At 44.8% G+C, this 6,030-nt stretch overlaps 1 pseudogene; it reads left to right on the top strand.

The window, feature by feature from the left end:
• Positions 1-3,545: 3,545 nt before the first annotated feature.
• On the top strand, positions 3,546-4,121 carry LOC126512711 (NEDD8-conjugating enzyme UBE2F-like; annotated as a pseudogene).
• The last annotated feature ends 1,909 nt before the right edge of the window (positions 4,122-6,030 follow it).

Here is a 6,030-nt window from a genome sequence, read left to right as displayed (position 1 = left end):
GACCTGGCTAGGGCATCCAGGGTTCTTCAATCCACGATATCTTTAATCTGATATATGAGGGGGCAATGGAAGGTGCCCACTTCTAGCCATTCAACGTTGAAGGATGGCCATTCATTGTTGCAAAAGTTTGTTAACTTCACTGGCCATACCACATAACCCCAGAGGGGCTGGAGAGATGGGTCAGAGGTTAAGAGCATTGCCTGCTCTTCCAAAGGTCCTGAGTTCAATTCCCAGCAACCACATGGTGGCTCACAACCATCTGTAATGAGGTCTGGTGCCCTCTTCTGGACTGCAGGCATACACACAGACAGAATGTTGTATACATAATAAATAAATAAATTAAAAAAAAATAACCCCAGAGTCTCAGCTGGTGATTGGAGTCCTTGAAATGTGCTCAGACTAGCTTCAGGAGGGTGGAGCTCGCTGCCTGCCCCATAATAGTATTTTTCAAGATTGCAAAACAAGACAAACAGAACATAAACACACACACATACACACACACACAAAGACAAACCCGCTGGTGTTCAAACAAGGAATTGGAAAGATGCAAATAGCAATCTGTCCCATTTTCCAGTGCTGCCAGATGGGAGCCACTCATCAGTAACTACAAGAACCAGATTAACGGTTTATCATGGGGGCATTTAGAAATCCTTTACTGTTGGTGAGTCTTTGAGACAGCACCATAAGTTCTGCAGCTTCATTTTTAGTTTAAGAAGCATGGTCTTAGCTGGGCAGTGGTGGCATGTAGACGGAGACCACTTGTTCATTTCCTAGCCACCCAGACCCGAAATAATCACACAGAAACTATATTAATTGCAATACTGCTTGACCAATAGCTTAAGCATAGTTTTCGCTAGCTCTTACATCTTAAATGAACCCATTTCTATTATTTTATATTTTACCATGAGGCTTGTGGTTTACTGGCAAGATTCTGCCTGGCGGTTCACATCTTTGCATCTTTCTCTTCCAGCAGCTACATGGCGGCTCCCTGACTCCGCCTTCTTTCCTCCTTTATCTACTTGGAATTCCCACCTTGTTCTATTCTGCTAAGCCACTGGCTGAAACAGCTTCTTTACCAACCAATGGCCATAAAACATATTCACAGCATACAGAGGGGAATCCCACATCAGTGGTGCACATCTTTAATCCTAGCATGTGGGAGGCAGAGGCAGATCAATCTCCGAGTTTGAGGCCAGTCTGGTCTACAGAGCAAGTTTCAGGACAATCAGGGCTATAAAGAGAAACCAATCAACCAAAACAATCAAACGACCAAACAAAAAACAAACAACCAAAAATCAAAACATGGACTTGTTCTTTTTGCTTCATATTTGTGGTTTAAGACATGAGCCTTCAGGTTCTTCTCTAGCTGACATGTCTGCTGATTGCTGCCTTGCTTCTCTGCCATGATGGACTCATATCCCTCTAGAACCATAAGCTGAATAAACCCTTTCTTCTGTAAAAATATAATTATGGACTTGATGGATATACACAAACATACAAAAAGCACAGAAAAGGGGTGTCAGGAGCCATTTCAGGCTTCTCCTTTCTCACATCTCACAGGGCCTTGAAGTAAAAATCTTGAGACAGAAAACTTAAAGTTAGCCAAAACATTACGTGCTAACCGTGGAGACTCGAGCTCTGGAGAGCACCACAGAGTGTCTTCAAGGCTTGCTGCTTATCACTAACAGCAGGTGTTCTAGCCACTGACCTTGCAACTGCCCTGCTTAGCTGCCAAACTGCCCCACTTAGTTGCCTTTCCCCTTTTCTCAGTTTCCCCTGCCGGAGCTTCTCACTGAGGAGTATTTAAGACATGAAACTCGCTTCAATAAACAGTGATGGAGGAAGGTCATTGGTTAATTATAATAAACCAACTGCTTGGCCTCATAGCTTAGAACATAGATGGGAGGAGTAAACAGAATAGAATTCTGGGCGGAAGAGGAAGTGAGGTCAGACTCTGCTCTGCTCTCCCTGGCAGATGCACGCAATGAAGTTCCTCAAACCCAGGATGGACATAGGCTAGACTCTTCCCTGTAAGTGCACCTTGGGGTGCTTACACACATCTTTAGAAATGGGCTAGTCCAGGTGCGAGAATTAGCCTGTAAGGGTTAGAGTTCATGGGCCAAGCAGTTCTTAAATGAATACAGTTTGTGTGTTGTTATTTCGGGCATAAGCTAGCCAAGCGGCCGGGGTGTTGGGGACGCAGCCCCGCCGCTCCTATTTCAACAAACGGGATGCCTTGACAAGGAATACTGCTTGGTGTCCGTTTCTCTCTCCCCCCATGTCTTTCAGATAGTGCCTCTTCAAGACCCTGGAGTAACTTAGGACCTGCTGGGCGGGTCGAGAAGGGGGACATGGCTCCAAACCATTGTTATCCTGTTAACATACACGCCTCAGATGTGACATATTTAGCAAAGCTATAGAAGGACTAATTACATATTGTCCAGTTATGTGATCTCCAAAGTGTGCATGTGGTGTGTGTGTGTGTGTGTGTGTGTGTGTGTGTGTGTAGGCCAGAGATCCATGCTTGATATTTTCCTCTCCACCTTATTTTTTGAGATAAGGTGTTTTACTGAACTTGGAGCTCACAAATTTGGCTAGACTGACTGGCCAGCAAGTCCCCGGAGATCCTTGTGTCTCTGCCTCCCCTGTGTCTGCAGGGATTACAGGTAAATTTAGTCATTTCTGGTATGTTATGTGGATTCTGAACTCATGTTCTCATGCAGGCATAGCAAGCTCTTTACCTACTGAGATATCTTTCCAGCGACTCCGATTGAATTACTTTAAGAATAAGCCACTAGGTGGTCTTCTGTTTTTCTGTGGTCTTTCCATTCTCTGTTCATCTCTCCATGTTTTCGGGGCGGGAGGGTATCCGGGAGTGCTGGCACCCATTAAACCTGGGCATCTTTTAATTTGGTCTGATTGGGATTATTGCATTGGCAGAGAGGGTTGTCGGCCAAGGAAAAATACTTAACAAGCTCCACCTGTCTCTGCTTTCTTCCCTCTTTTTCTGAAGAGGCAAGCAGGTCTCTGTCTCTCTCTCTTTTCTTCCCTTTACCCTTCACTCAATAAACTCCTCACTTAAGCTCTGTCTGCAGACCATGAGGCCTCTGGCTCTCAACCTGCCAAGGTCTCTTGCTTGCAGAATCGCCTGGGCTCTCAGTGGTCGTGGTTTGAACCCACCCGTGGCTTGGTCCATCTCGCGCAGGAATCATTACATCGCCTGCCTCTACCTCCTGAGTGCAGTGATTAAAGTTGTTGTCTGGAAGCCAGGCGGTGATGGCTGTCTGGAAGCCAGGTGGTGGTGGCGCACGCCTTTAATCCCAGCACTTGGGAGGCAGAGACAGGCGGATCTTTGGGAGTTCGAGGCCAGCCTGGTCTACAGAGCTAGTTCCGGGACAGACACCAAAGCTACAGAGAAACCCTGTCTCGAAAAACCAAAAAAAAAAAAAAAAAAAGTTGTTGTCTGGAGACATGGTCCTTACTTAGCCCTACTCTTGCCGCTCTTCCAGAAGAGAGGTGGCAGTAATGCTGACGTTGGCAAAGGTGGCAGTAATGCTGACGTTGGCAAGCAAGCTGAAGCGGGATGATGGTCTCAAAGGATCCCGGACATCTGCCTCCACATCTGACTCTACTCGACGGGTCTCTGTGAGAGACAAGTTGCTTGTAAAAGAGGTTGCAGAACTTGAAGCTAATTTACCCTGTACATGTAAAGTACACTTTCCTGATCCAAACAAGCTTCATTGTTTTCAGCTGACTGTAAGCCCAGATGAGGGTTACTACCAGGGTGGAAAATTTCAGTTTGAAACTGAAGTTCCTGAAGCCTACAACATGGTGCCTCCCAGGGTGAAATGCTTGACTAAAATCTGGCATCCCAATATCACAGAAACAGGGGAAATATGTCTAAGTTTACTAAGAGAACACTCAATTGATGGTACTGGCTGGGCTCCCACTAGGACATTGAAGGATGTTGTTTGGGGAATTAAACTCTTTATTTACTGATCTCTTGAATTTTGATGATCCACCGAATATTGAAGCAGCAGAACATCATTTACGAGACAAGGAAGATTTCCGGGACAAAGTGGATGAATACATCAAATGCTATGCCAGATGATAAGAGGGGAGATTGCTGAGGACTTTGTCACAGTTGTCTCTGATGTGAAACAGCTAGAGGTAGCCCTCCTCCCCATCCTCATACTCTCTGTCAGCCCCTTGGGCTTGTCCCAGTCTTGCGACCTTGTCCTGAAGAAGACCATCCTCCTGACTACACAATACAGCAAGAAAGTGTCTGGGCTTCGAGAGCGTTGTCTGCTTCCCTTAACATGTTTCCTGAAACTCTGTCTAGGCTGTGGGATTCCTCCAAAGTTGTAATGAACTCACCATTGAGGATAGCACTTGCTTCCCTTACCCCCTACAAAATCGGCGTCCTGCACCAGTGATGTAATGACATGTTTGGTGTGACTGGCAGATTGGCAATAAGAAACCCGCTATAAACTGTGATTGGATGCACATTCTCTTAGCTTCTTCCACGAATGTTGGCCCTGCCTAGATGTGAAGCTTCCCGGAATACATAGTCATTCACTGTAGATCTTGCTGAAAAGCATATTTTATTTAATGCAAGTATATTTTGGAACAGATTTGTAATTTGTACAATTTGATGCTTTAATTATTTTTTTCTATTCTCAAAAAAATAAAAAGCCACTAAAACAAATAAAAATCGAGGGCTTGTGGGGATTTTAAGTCCTGAGTGAATGTGTATTACCATGATCACAGCTATGTCAGGAACCCCAATGCCTCAGATCCAAGGAAATAGCAAAGCCTTCTCCAAATCAAGCTCAGAGAAATGGCATAGCCTTTGTCTGGGTCATGTACAGATGTTATAAATGATTGACCTTTAGGGAAAATCAATGCATATAGAAACTCTCAACCACAGCTTTTCCACACAGATGACTGCAACCTAAAACTATGCCCCTACAGGGATTAGCTAATTTGCTTTCTCCTTCTTTAGCTCTGTATAGCAAACTAACCCTCTTTCTCAATAGTATATATAATAAAAGTCCTGCGCTGAGCTCTGAAAGTCTTGCAGAAGAAAGGGAGGAGGGATTGTATGAGCCAAGGGGGTTATGATGGGGGAACCCACAAATGCAGTAGACCTGAGCTCACGAGAGCTCATGGACACTGGACTAACAGTCAGGGAGCCTGCATGGCTGACCTAGGCCTGAAGTATGATTAATAAAAATCTTAGAGATAGATATTGGGGGTCAACCTGAAGAACAGAAAAGTAAAGCAGCCAGCCACTGGCTCTTACCTCTCCCTCAGTCTAAAAATGGTGATCCTGCCTCCAAGAAACCTTAGAATGAGACTGAGAGCAGTTTTATAATCCTTTCTAGTTTGGGGATTAAAGGCCTGCATGACTACCAGCTGGGGTTTCTATGGCAACTAGTGTGGCTACTGGGATTAAAGTTGTGTGTCATTGCTGCCTGGTCTGTAAGGCTGACCAGTGTGGCTGCTTTACTTTTCTGATGTGGTGTGGGAGGTCCTTCTGTCTATGTGTTGATTTTACTGATTAATGAATAAGAAAGCTGGCTTGGCCTATAGCACCGGAGGAAGAAGGCAGAGTTAGGAGAAGCCATGGATCTACCGCTTGACACAGATGCTGGGATCTTTAGCTGGTAAGCCACAGCCACGTGGTGATATACAAAATAATAGAGATGGGTTAGTTTAGGATAAGAGTTTGGCCAGAAATACACATAAGCTATTGGCCAAACAGTATTACAAATAATATGGTTTTCTAAATGGTTATTTCATGGCTGAGAGGCCAGGAATAACAAGCAATCCTTCGCCCAACACTGATCTTCAGTCTTTATTCATTAAAATACCAATGAAATACCACTCTATAGGCCCTTTGCATATGTGTAACAACTGTGTAGCTTCATCTCTTAGTAGACTTAGAACAAGGGAAGCAGGGCCTCTTTCTCCCTGGTGCTTACATGGCTTTTGGTAACCTGTTGTCCATGCTGGACTACCTGGCTC

Source organism: Alexandromys fortis, unplaced genomic scaffold (assembly GCF_014885135.2).
Source record: "Alexandromys fortis isolate MF-2015 unplaced genomic scaffold, M_Fortis_MF-2015_v1.1 scaffold_120, whole genome shotgun sequence".
NCBI classification, from domain to species: Eukaryota; Metazoa; Chordata; class Mammalia; order Rodentia; family Cricetidae; genus Alexandromys; species Alexandromys fortis.
This window is presented reverse-complemented; position numbering and strand designations above follow the sequence as displayed.